Source organism: Bufo bufo, chromosome 5 (assembly GCF_905171765.1).
Source record: "Bufo bufo chromosome 5, aBufBuf1.1, whole genome shotgun sequence".
In the NCBI taxonomy this organism is placed as follows: domain Eukaryota; kingdom Metazoa; phylum Chordata; class Amphibia; order Anura; family Bufonidae; genus Bufo; species Bufo bufo.
This window is the reverse complement of record NC_053393.1, coordinates 207,801,586-207,820,552: the sequence shown is the minus strand read 5'-3', so window position 1 is coordinate 207,820,552 and position 18,967 is coordinate 207,801,586.

Genomic DNA, 18,967 nt, shown 5'->3' with positions numbered 1-18,967 from the left:
ATAACGGAGTCAGGCGTGGCTCTTGACACCCTCGTGACAGTTATATACTCTACTTTGCACCTCTTGCGTGTTTTGCAGGTGCTCTCTAACAATGGGCAAAACCTTTTCGATTCGATCCTGCATTTGCGCCACATGTTCAATAACACTTTTATAGTGGGTGGCCTCAGCTTCACTGGTTTCTTTTGCCACATCTACAGTAGGTGTTTGTGAGATTGTGCTTTTAGCACGACAGCGTCGCGCTGATACTCGGCAACATGGTGCCGAGATCTCGCACTCACTGGAATAGTGACAGCACATCCCAGCAAGCGCGTCATAGAAGCGACGGGAGATCCGACTTGGATTCCCGCCAATTCTACACGTGTGCGGCGTTTGTTATGAATCCTGAGGGGGAAGTCCCCGCCGGATTTTAAATAAAAATCCGGCCTGGGTCCCCCCCTCAGGAGCATACCGGGCCCTTAGGTCTGTTATGGGTTGTAAGGAGAGCCCCCCCTACGCCGAAAAATCCATACCAGACCCGTATCCAAAGCACGCTACCCGGCCAGCCAGGAAGGGAGTGGGGACGAGCGAGCGCCCCCCCCCCCCTCCTGAGCCGTACCAGGCTGCATGCCCTCAACATGGGGGGGTTGGGTGCTCTGGGGCAGGGGGCGCACTGCGGCCCCCCCACCTCAGAGCACCCTGTCCCCATGTTGATGAGGACAGGGCCCCTTCCCGACAACCCTGGCCGTTGGTTGTCGGGGTATGCGGGCGGGAGGCTTATCGGAATCTGGGAGCCCCCTTTAATAAGGGGGCCCCCAGATACCGGCCCCCCACCCTAAGTGAATGAGTATGGGGTACATCGTACCCCTACCCATTCACCTGCAAGAAAAGTGGTAAAAACACAAATAAACCACACAGTGTATTAAAATATTTTATTTTTCTGCTCCGGAGGCCGCCCCCTGTCTTCTTTATTAGCTCTTTTACCAGGGGGGGGCTCTTCTTCTTCCGCTATCCCGACGGGTCTTCTCCGCTATCCGGGGGGTCTTCTCAACTCTCCGGGGTTCTCCTTCTGTCTTCTCCGCTATCCGGGGGGGTCTTCTCAACTCTCCGGGGTTCTCCTTCTGACTCGGCGAACCCCGGTTCTTCGTCTCGCGAGACGTCTCGCGAGACGAAGAACCGGGGTGCGCCGAGTCAACAAGACAGAAGGAGAAGACAGAAGGAGAACCCCGGAGAGTTGAGAAGACCCCCCCGGATAGCGGAGAAGACAGAAGGAGAACCCCGGAGAGTTGAGAAGACCCCCCCGGATAGCGGAGAAGACAGAAGGAGAACCCCAGAGAGTTGAGAAGACCCCCCGGATAGCGGAGAAGACCCGTCGGGATAGCGGAAGAAGAAGAGCCCCCCCCTGGTAAAAGAGCTAATAAAGAAGACAGGGGGCGGCCTCCGGAGCAGAAAAATAAAATATTTTAATACACTGTGTGGTTTATTTGTGTTTTTACCACTTTTCTTGCAGGTGAATGGGTAGGGGTACGATGTACCCCATACTCATTCACTTAGGGTGGGGGGCCGGTATCTGGGGGCCCCCTTATTAAAGGGGGCTCCCAGATTCCGATAAGCCTCCCGCCCGCATACCCCGACAACCAACGGCCAGGGTTGTCGGGAAGGGGCCCTGTCCTCATCAACATGGGGACAGGGTGCTCTGAGGTGGGGGGCCGCAGTGCGCCCCCTGCCCCAGAGCACCCAACCCCCCCATGTTGAGGGCATGCAGCCTGGTACGGCTCAGGAGGGGGGGGGGGGGGGCGCTCGCTCGTCCCCACTCCCTTCCTGGCTGGCCGGGTAGCGTGCTTTGGATACGGGTCTGGTATGGATTTTTCGGCGTAGGGGGGGCTCTCCTTACAACCCATAACAGACCTAAGGGCCCGGTATGCTCCTGAGGGGGGGACCCAGGCCGGATTTTTATTTAAAATCCGGCGGGGACTTCCCCCTCAGGATTCATAACAAACGCCGCACACGTGTAGAATTGGCGGGAATCCAAGTCGGATCTCCCGTCGCTTCTATGACGCGCTTGCTGGGATGTGCTGTCACTATTCCAGTGAGTGCGAGATCTCGGCACCATGTTGCCGAGTATCAGCGCGACGCTGTCGTGCTAAAAGCACAATCTCACAAACACCTACTGTAGATGTGGCAAAAGAAACCAGTGAAGCTGAGGCCACCAACAAGACAGAAGGAGAAGACAGAAGGAGAACCCCGGAGAGTTGAGAAGACCCCCCCGGATAGCGGAGAAGACAGAAGGAGAACCCCGGAGAGTTGAGAAGACCCCCCCGGATAGCGGAGAAGACAGAAGGAGAACCCCAGAGAGTTGAGAAGACCCCCCGGATAGCGGAGAAGACCCGTCGGGATAGCGGAAGAAGAAGAGCCCCCCCCTGGTAAAAGAGCTAATAAAGAAGACAGGGGGCGGCCTCCGGAGCAGAAAAATAAAATATTTTAATACACTGTGTGGTTTATTTGTGTTTTTACCACTTTTCTTGCAGGTGAATGGGTAGGGGTACGATGTACCCCATACTCATTCACTTAGGGTGGGGGGCCGGTATCTGGGGGCCCCCTTATTAAAGGGGGCTCCCAGATTCCGATAAGCCTCCCGCCCGCATACCCCGACAACCAACGGCCAGGGTTGTCGGGAAGGGGCCCTGTCCTCATCAACATGGGGACAGGGTGCTCTGAGGTGGGGGGCCGCAGTGCGCCCCCTGCCCCAGAGCACCCAACCCCCCCATGTTGAGGGCATGCAGCCTGGTACGGCTCAGGAGGGGGGGGGGGGGGGGGCGCTCGCTCGTCCCCCCTCCCTTCCTGGCTGGCCGGGTAGCGTGCTTTGGATACGGGTCTGGTATGGATTGTAGGGGGACCCCCTACGCCGTTTTTTTCGGCGTAGGGGGGGCTCTCCTTACAACCCATAACAGACCTAAGGGCCCGGTATGCTCCTGAGGGGGGGACCCAGGCCGGATTTTTATTTAAAATCCGGCGGGGACTTCCCCCTCAGGATTCATAACAAACGCCGCACACGTGTAGAATTGGCGGGAATCCAAGTCGGATCTCCCGTCGCTTCTATGACGGCTCTGTCTCCATCGCGGCAAGCCAGCTCGGCGCTGGCTCCCGCGATGGGGCTCGTAAGTGCTCAATCTCGCCGTGAAAGAGAGCGACATTGACACAAAATCGGGTTCACCTACTGTAACAATCCCCTTGGGTGTCGACCATAAACCAGCTCAAAAGGTTAGAAACCTGTAGAAGCTTTGTGGCACCTCCCGTATGGAGAACATCATGTAAGGGAGGAGACAGTTCCAGTCGCGACCGTCTTGTTCCACTACCTTTTTTAGCACATTCTTTAGGGTCATATTAAATCTCTTGACTAACCCATCCGTTTGAGGATGATATACCGAGGTACGTATGTGCGTCACTTTCAACAACTGACACAGCTCCTTCATTACCCTGGACATAAATGGGGTGCCTTGGTCGGTCAGGATTTGTTTTGGGATTCCCGTCCTAGAGAACATAAATAACAACTCACGTGCAATACTCTTCTGGATATCATGTGGTATAATCTACAACCACGAGGATGTACTAGTGTCCCCGGCCCGACTTTACAATTGGGTCTATTAAATCCATCCCTAACCTCTCGAAGAGTATCTCGATGATAGAGAGGGGTATCAGGGGACTACGAAAATGCTTCACAGGTGCCATTATCTGGCATATCGGTCAGGACTTACAGTACTCCTCGACTTCCCGATAGACCCCCATCCAAAAAAAACTCCGGAGAACCCTTTCTTGGGTCTTCTTGGTTCCCAGGTGTCCCCCTAGTACATGGCTATGTCCCATCTCCAGTACTTTGCGTCTATAGGACTGAGGGACCAGCAACTGCTCAACGATTTCCAGGTCTTTCTTGACACTCTATACAGGAGATTATTATTCATAGCAAAGTGAGGAAATTGCTGATCCGGCCCTGGACTTTGGGGAACGCCATTAATAACCACTACATTTTCATTGGCATGTCTAAAGGTATCATCCTTCAGTTGGGCGGTACCAAAGTTATCACGGGTTACCTCTAATTAGGGTATTTCTCGGGGGGTGGGGTCAACGTCATCTTCCCCCGCTAAGACCTGTAGTGTAGACGTCTCGTCCTCTCCATATTCTACTGTTCCATATTCCACTTCATATTCTACTGTTCCCTGTGGCGTCTCTATTTTCACGAGGGCCACAGGCTACCTTCAGGTGTCACCATGAATACAAATTACATTCACAAATCGATCCGGGATACAGGTTTCGAGTACAAGGCTGGCATGCACTAAGGTCACTAAACTACCCGAGTCTAGCAAAGACGTGACCGGGCAGCCATTCACAACAAGTTTGCACACTTGTGGGTCAGTCTCTAGGCCCATGGTAGCCATACACGACGGGGCTGCAAACAGGGATTGGCGTCGGCTGTAGTTACAGTCCATAGGCTCCGTGACCAGTGGATACTGGGCCATGACGTGACCAAAATCCCGGCACCTCCAACACTGGACCTGCCCCGGTCTCCTAACCATGGAGTCTCTCCTGGTACGTGGGGTTTCTTTGTCATCCCCTTTTACCAAAGGACGTAGTTTGCCAATCGTAGCCCTACAGTTCCCGGAGGAACCCGAGTTGGAGGGCCCCTCCTGGGGGTTTCCCTCTGTGGCAACAAACCTCTCCACTAGTTCCACTAGTTGGTCCAGCTCCTGGGGATCTCTGTGGCCAACCCACCACTGCAGCTTACTAGGGAGGGCCCGGGAAAAAAGGTCGACGGCCACCCTCTCAACAATCTGTGCTGGAGTGCAGACATCTGGTCTGACTGGTATGCCCAAGCCCTGACTCTTCTAGCCCGTACTGCTGTGACCCCCAACAGAGCGAGAATTTCTACTTGCAATTTTACATAATCTCGGACATCTTGTTCACTGAGGTCATGATAGGCTTTCTGGGATTCCCCGATCAGATAGGGTGCCAGTACTGCAACCCAGTCTTCCTTGGGGAGTTTCTCCCTTTGGGCTGCCCTTTCAAAGATGGTAAGGTAAGTCTCAACATCGTCCCCAGGAGTCATTTTTTGAAGGGAGCGTTGCACGGCCTCCCTGGCACCCCAGCTCGTAGGGCTCAGAACATGTTGTGGGTCTCAGAACGTGCCAACACCACCTCTTTTAACAACGCCATTTGTTCCAGCATTAGACGTGTGGTTTGTTCCTGGGACTTGCTCTGCTGCTCCAAGGCCCGTTCTTGGGCCTGCACCAGAATTTTTATCACTTCCTCCATAGGGTGGGTTTGTGACTGCATGGTCGATAGGGAATTCACCTAGGACATCAATAGTACACCATATAACTCCTACCAGAATCTTTGTGAACCCGCCGGTCCACAGGCAGTGCTATTGGCTATTGGCAACGGCTCTGCAATGCCCGCATCCTCCACCACTTGTAATGTTCTGAAGCGAGGTAGGGCAGCGTGGTTGTGACACAGACGCAACATTCCCAATGCATTAACGTAGATATTTATTTCAGCTCCACAGGGATTCAGCAAGACAACAGAAATAAAACCAAAAAACATTCGCCTGGTTCGGCTAAACAGAAATAACACCAAAACGCATTCACCTGGCTCAACTGGTATAATGACTCAGGCCTCTGCCTCACGCTCCCAGGGTATGGTAACACTCGGCTCTGTGACCAGCCTGTAGACTGCTGCTGTCTATCAGCTGGGTTGTTTGCAGGAAGACACTGCTGGTTCCCTCAGACTTTTATGTACCTGTAATGAGGGACTCTTTCCTCAGCTGAACGGGCTGAGTCTCCCCCACTCTCTGTAATGGAGTGGGAGTGGGAGTGGTGAATCCCACCTATATACCACCTATTCACCACTCCAACCAAGCCGGCCCTGATTTTACCATTTACAAACAGTTCAGCAACTAGGCTCTTGAATAAAACAACATTATCTGACTTTTAATAGCTCACCCAGCTTAACTTTCCGGGCGAGATATACACTCCCTCCAAAACAATTCCTGCTGTCTGCCTACAACACATACAATCCTACTATACAGCAGACTGTCACCATAGAGTAAGAAATTGTGATCGTTTAGCTATCAGGAGGATGGGACAACCACTCCTCCTAAAATCCTAAAATAGGACATACTGCGAAAGAAATCCTAACCCAACCCATTCATGCCCTGGAATGAGGTTGTAGGGGAATACCACCTGTGCAAATATGTCGCAAAACTGGGTGACCTCATTCAAAATTCCAACCCCCAAGATAATTGCACTAAAATGACAGCTTACCTTCTGAAGGCAGCATGGATAGGGAGGGTTTTTAACACATGCACCGATGTGCTTCCTTCTAACATATATTATGTATGTGGGACTGATGCCTACAAGTGGTTACCAAAGGAAGCAGGTGAAGTGTGATAATTAGAGAAACTCATACTAGCTAAGTTTACAGCCCACTCCAGAGACATGCCATACAGTATTTACAGATCCCTAAACATACTTTATACAGAAGGGTTGTAGACAATAGACCCAGGCCATATGGAAAACCACAACACATTAAATTAGATATGGGAGAAAAGATATGAGGTACAGTTAACAACATTTAGGATGATCATGAAAACCTATGATATTCAACTGGAGATTTGTTCGATATGATCACAGATAAAATATTTGGATTAATGAACCAGACTGAATTGGTAACAGAACAGTTTGGTCCTGGACTACCTCACAACCTTCCAAGACGGTATTTTCCAGGTGGTTTAAAGAGCATGTTGTCATAATATTGATCCAAAAGGCGTTTTACAGATTAGACCTGAAGTAGCTTGGATGGATCACACCTCAGAAGATGAATGGCCCTCATGGTTATCTTGTCTCAATCCTGTAAAATGTTTCAAAGGAATGGGAGAATGCTTTTTTCAAGGTTGTGCCATACTATATTACAAGTAATAGTTGTAGTGATAGCTACAATAATAAAGCCTTGTATAACCTTTATACCTAAGCTAATAACCTGTTGCCTCTCTTGTGTTAAAAAATCAGGAAATCAAGCAGAAGTTCCTATTATGGTGATGACTAGGCCAGAACAGTTGTCCAGCCTGCTTTCAAACTCCGCCTTAGAGCATTTGCAACTGGAATGTTAAGGTGAGGACAAACTGGCTAAAATCTCTGTTCTCATCCCCCATGTTGTATACATGCTGAACTTCATGTTGTATCTCTGATAGTTGAAGTAGCTTATGGAACTTGAAGTGTTAGCTGATGCCAGCAGTTCTGATGGTTAAGTCTTATCACAAGAAGTAGAAGCTTGTACATTCCAAGAAGCTGAGGTCATAATGTGTTATGTGCCATATATTTCTATAGTTCCTTTTTATAAAACTGACGATTAGCTCAGTAACTCCGTATTCTCATAGGCTGTTTGCCATGAGATTTTATTGGACACTTTAGAATACTCTGAACAACTATGAAGGTTTTGTATGTGTTTTCAATAAATCAGAGTAGGTTTGAATCATACCGTGTCTGTGCCTCAAGTCTATGCCTCAAGGCTCTCTGGCGCGCTGCATCTAATTGGGAACCGTCTGGCAGACTGGGAGGCCTGAGCCTCAACCTAAATTATTTCCCTGACAGTATCTACTGTGGAACAAAGATAAGGGACAGCATAGGAAACTAGCATAGGGACGAGGGATGCCATGTTCCTACTATCAAGGGCATGGGATGGCAGAGATTCTAGACGAGGGCATATGGACACCATATTACCAGACCAAACAAGGGAGAGCTTAGGAGAACATAAGGTGCAATATATAATAAAAAGAGAGAAAATAGTAAGTATATCTAGCCATGATCTGTTTAGATTCCATATACGGGGTGGTCCAAAAGTATGGAGACACCTGAATAAATTGAAAATGGTGGCTAGGAACGCCATCCTGTGTGTGGCATTTTGCTAAGGGCAAGGGGTAAATCTGTGAGGGGCAATGTCCAATACGGCATCCATTTTGAAAGCCACTGTCTTGGAACCAAGTCAACATTTTCAAAGGGGAAGGGGTGCATGTGACATATGTATCTGATAATTTGATAAGAAATCCAAATATGTGCTTACATGTGATGTATCTTTATTCCTGCCAAAGTTAATATTAATAATTTTCTTTTTTTTACAGACGCAGATATGGCTGTGAGATTAACACGTGAGGAGAGGACAGAGATAGTGCTAATCTCTGTGGAACACATCACCTGAGTCATTGCAGTGGATTTCACTGGAACAGACCACCCATCCACCATGGCTCAGTTGTCAAATTGCTTGCCACACTTCGACAAACAGGTTCTGTGTTGGACCTGTCAAATGTGGGTCCTGTTGCAATTGCTGTGACACCCATTCTGCAAACTCAACACATGAAATAAAAAATAAAGTAATAAATTTTTTTTTAAGAAATCAACACAGCGATAGGGATCGCTGTATGGGTGCCATTTGTGTGTAGACAGAATCCATCTGATATAGGCTTGACTCACTCTGCTCTCTTGTGACAGATGCCGGGTGTTATGATGTGACCTAATGATGAAGAAAGGCAGAATGGCCATTGTTGTTGCTTCGTCTGTGACAGTTTTCCTCTGTCCACTTTTTGGCAGGTTCAACACAGAACCTGTTTGGTGAAGTATGGCAAGCAATTTTCCAACCTTGAAGGAATAAAGGTACAGTACGTCACATGTAAGCACAGATTTGAATTCCTCATCAAATTCACCTCATCAGATCCCTATGTCACATGCATCATGTAGAGATTTAAAGGGATATTCGGTAGGTAAAAGTTATCCACTTTCCACAAAATAGAGGATAACTTTAAGATCTGTGGGGGTCCTACTGCTGGGACCCCTACCGATCCCGAGAACGGGAGCCCTGTAACCCCTGCAGTTCACTTGCTGCTCCCCCAAAATGACCGGAGCGGCTGGTCACACATTCATTTATTTCTATGGGAGTTGCGGAGATAGCCGAGTACCCCTATAACACATTTTGGTTAATCATTATTTTAGCACCATTATTATTTTCTGCTGAGCTTGCTATTTCTTGTATTATGTGATATCAATGGCTGATTTTTAACAACCAGGAAATAACAAATATTTTAGGACCAAACAATTCTCATTATTGACACATAAAAAAATCTCTAGAAATGTGATCTAGTATATCAAGGGATTATTTATGAACCAAAAGATGCCTCTCTCTTCATAAATCATTGGTGTAACATCTAGTGTGTTTTTGTAGCTTTACCGATGATAAGAAAATGAGGTTAAAGCCTCCTGCTTCCATTTTGAAGATATTTTTAAGTGAAACTAATATTTGAGATTTCTTCAGGCATAACATTGTAATGTTGCAATTTCAAAGTAAATTTTAAATACCATCTAGAAAAAAATAATTAACATATATTAAAGGCTATTAAAAAAGAAAAATGCTTTTACAATGGTTACCTAAAGTTGAAAAAGGCTGGGTTCAGAAGTGACTCATTAGCTGTGGATTTGCTGCCATGCGTAGTCCGATCCATTCGAGTCACAGCCGGCTGCGGTATTGAAGGTGCCACAACTCCATTGACAATGAAGGCCAGCTACACAGTGAGGTCTTTATTAGTTAAATAAAAGGCAACTGCAGCCTTATTAACCACGTGGTTCTCAACCACAGTCAGTAGTGACTCGAACGGATCATGACCATGCTGTGTGGTCGTACCATTATACAGGGAGTGCAGAATTATTAGGCAAGTTGTATTTTTGAGGATTAATTTTATTATTGAACAACAACCATGTTCTCAATGAACCCAAAAAACTCATTAATATCAAAGCTGAATATTTTTGGAAGTAGTTTTTAGTTTGTTTTTAGTTTTAGCTATTTTAGGGGGATATCTGTGTGTGCAGGTGACTATTACTGTGCATAATTATTAGGCAACTTAACAAAAAACAAATATATACCCATTTCAATTATTTATTTTTACCAGTGAAACCAATATAACATCTCAACATTCACAAATATACATTTCTGACATTCAAAAACAAAACAAAAACAAATCAGTGACCAATATAGCCACCTTTCTTTGCAAGGACACTCAAAAGCCTGCCATCCATGGATTCTGTCAGTGTTTTGATCTGTTCACCATCAACATTGCGTGCAGCAGCAACCACAGCCTCCCAGACACTGTTCAGAGAGGTGTACTTTTTTCCCTCCTTGTAAATCTCACATTTGATGATGGACCACAGGTTCTCAATGGGGTTCAGATCAGGTGAACAAGGAGGCCATGTCATTAGATTTTCTTCTTTTATACCCTTTCTTGCCAGCCACGCTGTGGAGTACTTGGACGCGTGTGATGGAGCATTGTCCTGCATGAAAATCATGTTTTTCTTGAAGGATGCAGACTTCTTCCTGTACCACTGCTTGAAGAAGGTGTCTTCCAGAAACTGGCAGTAGGACTGGGAGTTGAGCTTGACTCCATCCTCAACCCGAAAAGGCCCCACAAGCTCATCTTTGATGATACCAGCCCAAACCAGTACTCCACCTCCACCTTGCTGGCGTCTGAGTCGGACTGGAGCTCTCTGCCCTTTACCAATCCAGCCACGGGCCCATCCATCTGGCCCATCAAGACTCACTCTCATTTCATCAGTCCATAAAACCTTAGAAAAATCAGTCTTGAGATATTTCTTGGCCCAGTCTTGACGTTTCAGCTTGTGTGTCTTGTTCAGTGGTGGTCGTCTTTCAGCCTTTCTTACCTTGGCCATGTCTCTGAGTATTGCACACCTTGTGCTTTTGGGCACTCCAGTGATGTTGCAGCTCTGAAATATGGCCAAACTGGTGGCAAGTGGCATCTTGGCAGCTGCACGCTTGACTTTTCTCAGTTCATGGGCAGTTATTTTGCGCCTTGGTTTTTCCACACGCTTCTTGCGACCCTGTTGACTATTTTGAATGAAACGCTTGATTGTTCGATGATCACGCTTCAGAAGCTTTGCAATTTTAAGAGTGCTGCATCCCTCTGCAAGATATCTCACTATTTTTGACTTTTCTGAGCCTGTCAAGTCCTTCTTTTGACCCATTTTGCCAAAGGAAAGGAAGTTGCCTAATAATTATGCACACCTAATATAGGGTGTTGATGTCATTAGACCACACCCCTTCTCATTACAGAGATGCACATCACCTAATATGCTTAATTGGTAGTAGGCTTTCGAGCCTATACAGCTTGGAGTAAGACAACATGCATAAAGAGGATGATGTGGTCAAAATACTCATTTGCCTAATAATTCTGCACGCAGTGTACATACTGGATGTGAGGTCTGTGTGTCCAGGATGCTGCTGCATTTGCTTGCTTCGTCGCTTTACTAATTTTGCCTTCTATAACCCCTTGGGGATCTCTTCTATTTTGTGCTGACAGACACTGATGCTGGGGAGTATGTTTTTAACATTCCCTACCCCTGCAGGGTCTGCTGTAGGTTTTCTTCTCTCTGTGTCACCCTTTAGCTCTTTTATTTTAGCTAGGGACTTTGGGGGGTCATTTATTATACTGATAATACGCCTATACCTGTATTTCAGGTGCAGATGGCGACGCAATGGTTAGTTGCACCTCTATCTGCAACTTCTCCCCACTAACACCAGGTCTAAAATTGTGGTAGTGGTATGGGTGGGAAAGGGGATTCATCATTTTCTATGCCTGTTTTAGCTCGGAAGCTGTCTTACATTTAGAACTGGCACTGGATGCGCCGAAGTTATGGAGAGGCCTGAGCCTCATCATGACTTCGGCAGATCCTCCGCCAGCTATGGGGCTTTATTAAGACTGGTCTTAATTAATGTGCCCCTTTATGTATATATTTACTGTACTCTAGAGCTCTTATAATATTTCTGTAAACATACTAGTTGGCACATGATGGCTTTCCCTTACTGGGGTTACACATGTCCAGGACCTGTGGTCATATGATCATTCCGCACAGATCCTCAAACAATAGAGTAATTAATACAGGACTTTTGAATATTAGGCTCTGTGGCTTAAATAAGAAGCAGAGGCATGGGGATGCTGTGCCAAAATGTTCCAGTGTGCTGAGACATGGGAGTATATTAATATTGGTAAATAAAACATGGAGTGGAGAAAGTTTGTTTTAGTAGATGGTTACCAGGCACTAACTTTGTTTTGGTACTATTTAGTAGTGGTTTATCAGTTATATTGACACTAGTGGCTCCCAAAGGCTGCCCTGTGACATTCATCAAGTTCCGCCCATGCACTGTGCAATGATGAGAACTGGCTGGCCCTTGAAGTTAAAGTTTGAAGTTTGTGTGAATACCGGATGGTATCAGGTCTATCCACACTCGGATCTGTCATGTCTGACCTTATCCACCTCCCTTCTGCTATCTATAAACCAAGGTCTTTGATTTTGCTGCCCTCCAGTATTTATATTAAAGGAGTAAAAATTGTTTTTAACATTTTCCTGCAGCATGGCCCCTGAAATAGAAGATTCATACTTCCGTGCTGCATGCACTTCCGTGCTGCCTCTACTCTCTATCTTCCGGTCCCGACACTGTTTACATCTGGCTATGAGCATGGTGACATGCACCGCTCCAGTCAATGACTGACTTCATCGGTGACATGGCTACAAACAGCACATCACGTTGAAGTCAGTCATTTGATAGAGTGGTGCACATGACCGTTCCCATGTACCACCAGATGTAAATAGTGCGGGGACCGTAAGATGGAGAGAGTGGAGACAGCGCAGACTACCAGAGCGGTGTAAAGCAGGTAACTATGAATCTTCTATTTCCGGGGCAATGCTTCAGGAACTTCGAAAATCATTTTTTATCAGAAAACCCCTTTATCAATGAATGAAGTCCATTAGAAGGTGTGCACTATTTTTATGTACATGAACTTTTAAATGCCGCCCACATTCTGTATATTACTTCAAACATCCAGGAACAGTATGGCAGAAGCCGCAGGACAGACAGCTATGTGAAGGAGTTACAGAGACTTTACAGCACTAGACTGTTTAGAAAGTGCTTAATATTGCACTTAGGAAGTAAATGAAAAGTAGTTTTTAGTGCAAGAATGTGCATAGCCTTTAACTCTAAAAGTTCAACAAACACATTAGTCAACAAGCACAGGGACTGTATTAGTCATTTAGTTTGCGGATTTCTCCATAATTTCTTTTGTGCTGCACATGTCAATACATGATCAGTTTAACTTATTCAAGTCACGGAGCATCTCTGGTCTAAGCTCAAGAGTGTTATTTTCCCTGTCATTTAATATCTGGTATTCTCTAAAAAAAATAGACATATTTGGTATCGCCACATTCGTAACAATTGGTTCTACAAAAATATCACATGATCTACCCCATCAAGTGAACGGTGTAAGAAAAACAAATAAAAATTATGCCAAAATAGCTTTTTATGTCACCTCATCTCACAAAAAACATAATATCAATCAATCAAAAAGTCGTATGCACCCCAAAATGGTAGCAATAATAACGTCACCTCGTCCCGCAAAAAACAAGCCCTCACACGAGACTATAGCCAGAAAAATGAAAAAAATATGGCTCTAAGAAAATGCCAACACAAAAACATGATTTTTTTTTTCTAAAAATGTTTTTATCGTGTAAAACTAAAAAAACAAAAAACTAGACATATTTGGTATCGTTGCATCCGTAATGACCGGATCTATAAAAATATCACATGATCTACCCCATCAAGTAAACGGTATAAAAAAATTTAAAAAAATGACACCAAGCAGCTCTTTTGTGACTTCACCTCCCAAAAAATGAGATAAAAAGCAACCAGAAAGCCAAATGTACCCCAAAATGGTGTCAATAAAAACTATAGCTTGTCCTGCACAAAATAAGCCCTCACGCAGATCATTCAACAAAAAAATAAAAAAAAGTTATTGCTCTTAAAAACCATGACAGAAAATTCCATGTTAGAAAATTCAGATGCCGCTCCTTCCCTTCTGAGCCCTGGCATATCCCCAAATAACAGTTTACGACCACAGTTGGGGTCTTACTGTATTCAGGAGAAAGTGGGTAGCAACTTTGAGGGGATATTCTCCTGTTATCTTTCGTGAAAAAGAAAGTTTGGGCCTAAAGCACTATTTTCTTGTAAAATAAAACTGTTGAGTGAAGTGCTTGCTACACCCCTTAAAAATTCCTTGGGTGGTGTAGTTTACAAAATGTGGTCACTTTTTGGGGTTTTTTACTGTGGGGATACTTCAGGGTCTCTTCAAATGCAACATGGTGCCCAAAGACCATTCCAGCACAATCTGCACTCCAAAAACCCTATGGCGCTCCTTGCCTTCTGTGCCCTGTCATGTGCCCAAACAGTGGTATACAAACACATATGGGTTGTTTCTGCAAACTGCAGAATCGGGGTAATAAATATTGAGGTTTGTTTTGTTGTTAACCCTTGATGTGTTCCGGGAAAAAATGTATTAAAATGGAAAATCTGCAAAAAAAGTGACATTTTGAAATTTCACCTCTATTTTGCTTTAGTTCCTATGGAATACCTAAAGGGTTAACAACATTTCTAAAACCAGTTTTGAATAATTTGAGGGGTGTCATTTCTAAAATGGGGGTCATTTATGGGTTGGTGCTATTATGTAAGCCCCACAAAGTGACTTCAGAACTGATCTGGTCCTTAAAAAAGTTGACTTTGGAAACTTTGCTAAAAATTTCTAAAATTGCTTCTAAAATTCTAAACCTTCTAACATCCTAAAAGAATAAAATGACATTACCAAAATGATGCCAAGATAAAGTAGACATATGCAGAATGTTAATTAATGAATATTTTATGAGGCATCACTATCTGTCGGTCTTAAAAGCAGAGAGATAGAAATTTAGAAAACAGTGAATTTGTTTACATTTTCTTTAACTTTTGGATTTTTTTTATAAATAAAGGTAAAACATATTGACTCAAATTTACCATTAACATGAAGTACAATGTGTCATGAGAAAACAATCTCTGAATGGCCTGGAAAAGTAAAAGAGTTCCAAAGTTATTACCACATAAAGTGACACATGTCAGATTTGCAAAATTAGGCCTGGTCAGAAAGGGGGTAAATGGCCCGGTCTGGAAGTGGTTAAAGGATGTTGATACAAAACACCTTTAAATGGGCTATCCAAGACTGATATAGACCTCCCACCCAAGGTGCTGATCATACTTACCTGTTCCCCAGTGCTGGTTTTGGTCTTTGTTGCTCTCGGGCCAGCTCTACTTTTCACTGTAGCACTGGAAACAACATTCATCGACAGAGGGACACGTGACTGCTGCAGCCTAGCACAAGCCACAGCAGTGACCTGCTCCTCTTGGGTCATGTGAACAGTTGTCGTGAGGCAAGGGTAGAAGGTCGCCCTTGCAGCCTAGGATTGGCTGCCCCAGTCATGTCCCCCCTGTCCCATGGATGTTGTTTTCAGCGCTGCAGGAAGAGGACAAGACAGCCTGAGACCAAACCTAGTAGAGGGGACCAGGCAAGTATGATCACCACTGCTGCAGCCTAGCACAGGCCACAGCAATGACCTGCTCCCCTTGCATCACGTGACCAGTTGCTGTGAGGCAAGGGGAGAAGGTCGCCACTGCAACCTAGGATTGGCTGCCCTAGTCATGGTTCCCCCCGATGTTGTTTTCAGTGCTGCAGGAAGAGGACAAGCCAGCCTGAGACCAAACCTAGCAGCGGGGACCAGGCAAGTATGAGTCTGCCACTTTGAGAGGTCTGTATTAATCTGGGATAACCCCTGTAAGTTTGTAATATTTTTTATGTTAGGTCTGGTTATTAATCCCCTTACGACCATGAGAAGACAGGAGTTTTTTTTACTGTTTCTGTCTTCTCCTTCTTCAGTGCATAGCGCTCACTGAGGAAGTGAATAGAGGAAGTTTCTATGCTGCTTCCTCTATTGGAGAAGATTAATAGCAGTGAAGAATGTGACCAACAACAATGGCGCCACTCCTTGATAAAAGACGTCAAGAACTTTAAAAAGGGGTGATTAGAGTATCGACTACAAGAAGTAGTGCAGAAAGTTTAGCCGACACACCTATAGGTGTTCGATGTAAGGTGATAATATGAAACGATAGATGTTAATGAAACCAATCGCAAATATGTATTACCAATGGTGATGGGTACCAGTGAGCAGTTGCAGCAGAATAGCTTTTTGAAATGAATATAATTATAATTATAAAAATAATTATAAAAACAAAATATATAGGAATAACTCACTTCACTGGGGAGGTTGTCTGTTGGATAAAGCTCAAGACACCTTCAGACAGAGCCTTCCTGGCCTGGTTCGCTTTACAGTTGTTGGAAAATGACGGCAGCCAGATCCCAGCGTCTGGTCGATATTCCTTTATTATATGAACACACAGCACTCAACGCGTTTCGGGGGTCATGTGTAAAATAGCCCCCTTCTTCAGGAGAAATACAAATATAGTATACTATATTTGTATTTCTCCTGAAGAAGGGGGCTATCAAAATAATTGATTGGAGCACCCAGGTGCAGAGTGACCACAGTTCCGTTCTAACTCCTCCTCACTGTGGTCATGAGAGAACAAGGGTTTCGGAACCTTATTCTAGTGATCATTACTGCAATGGGTTACAGCAGTGGAGATTCCATTGGTCGGATCCCCAGTGATCAGACATTTATCTCCTATCCTCAAAGCAGTCTTCTGAATAGTCCACTATAAATGTCCCACCATTTTGCTGCTTTAGAGTCTGTACAACTCCTTTACATATCTGGCTATGCTGCTACCTCTGACATAAGTCTGACAGCACTCAGCTTCTGGCTGCTATTTGCTCAGGTATGATGTCATGGTATGATCTGCTCTTTCTGTTCTCCCCCTCCTCCTATCACAAGTAGTATAGTGTTGAAGATACTAGCACTCAAAGTAAGCTGTATTGAATAGCAAGCACAGCAATAAGAGACTCCTTATTAGGATAGGTTCTCCATTATGGTAATGTAAGGGTGGACTTTGGTGAACTATAGCCAGACTGGGCTAATCAGGCACCACTGTTTATTCTGGATGGAAGTTATCCCCTAAAGTAGTATGCACTACATGCCAAGATGCACAGAAAGACAGGACTGTCTCCATACCTGGAAAATAAGGGTAAACTATATTTTTACTAATGATGTTTTAAAACTGAATGTGAAATTCTATATTATTGTATTCTACTCATTGTGGGCTAAAAATGTTTTTTTAAATTGGCCTTTAGAAAATATTTTCAATAGTTTTTCTTCTGCGGCTTTCACTTTCAGTGTATCTGCAGACTATTGCTTCTCCCTTCTCAGTGGATCCATCAGAGAGCTGCACTGATGTAGTGATCTGCAGCCCTTATTTCTGAACTCCTGGCAGCTCTTAAACATTCTTTTAAGCTAAATTCTGAACAAACTGATAAGAATTTAGCTATAGTGATCTTTTAGAGCTGTTAGGAAAGTACAAATAAGGGCTACAAATCTAGCTGTCAGAGAAGCTCTCTGATGAACTCACTGTGAAGCGGAAAGCAACAGTTGGCAGATACACTGAAAGTGAAACCTGTAAAAGAAACACTGTTCAGCATTTTTAATAAAGACCAATTGAAAAATGATTTTATCCCAAAATGTGCAGAATGCAATAATGAAAAAAAGCCCTCAAATGGTTTTAAAGTGAGTCTGTCACCCTTGACATTGCTATGCAGCCAAGGGCACTGTCAAAACGTTTTTTCCTTACCTGATTACAGCACTGCTCCTCTTTTGTAGATCTGCGGTTCCCCGGCAAAGACATTAAATTTTTTGTAGTAATATGCAAATAAAGCTTTAGTACAACAAGGGCATCTCTGTAGCTCTCGTTGCACTAAAGCCCACTCGTCCTCTTGCCTCTCCCTCAGACTGTTGATTGACAGAGCTGGGTGACTATTATGTCCCTACTGTATTGGACTGTCAATCAGCAGTCAGAGGGAGGGGCTGGCAAGAGAGAGGAGTGGGCATTGCAGTCATTGAACCAAAGCCTGATTTGCATATTTCTAAAAATCTGTTTAAATTGTATTATTTCAGTAAACCTGTTAAATTCCATTTACAGAAAGGTTCACAAATATCAATTGAGCCAAACAAAACTGTACCACTACCGTGTGTTAAAAACTATGGCAAAAAAACAAGTGGTTAATTTTTCTGTTTTGGATGATAAAGAAGCAGTTGGGGGAAGTATTTCTAGAATTGCTTTTATGGAAAACTGTATTGTGGTACCACATGTAAAAACTGCAATTTCGGGTTGCACATGCATTTTTTTATGCTGCAGTTTTCATCAATAAAGCAAAATGTCATTAAAACTCACCCACTATTTACTCTTGTGGGCCAGGGACAGGTTTATGCCTGATGCCTATGAAAAACTGTGAGCATGCTGAGGAGATCACTTCATCCTACCACGTGTGCTGGGGCACAGAAGTCTCAATTTGTTGTATGGACAAGGTTATTCTCCTTTTAGGGATGGAGAGGACATTATTGATAGGTGCACACAAAGAAAACACTACTAGTGTGTTTGGGGAAGAATACAACTATGAGGGCACAAGAGGCAAGGGGCCATAAAATAGGGCATTGTTACTCTGTAAAGGCTAAGGGGAACCTATTACTGCATGGGGAACTAAAAGAAGCACAGAAGCACTGTTATGGTTTACAGCCTAAAGGAGGGTTACTGTGTGAGTGCACTAAAGAAAGTCACTAATATCATATTGTACATTAGAACCGTCAGGCTTAGACTGGCATACAGGACCCTTCACAGGTAGACTGTACCACATACAGAATGGCTGCATACATCATTCCACCAAAGTCCATATAAAAACTGCATAGCTAATTTAACAAACTACCTATTTTATAATTGAAGATGCATGAAAGGCTGAGTTGACTTTTATGCACGAAGGCAGGTCAACCAGTATCATCTTTCCTTCAACTTCTCGAAGTTGCTAAGGGGATCCCCAAAAATCTGTCATCTTTCAGTGCTGCCTGCCTCTGTGTGAGCATGTGTTCAAGTTAAG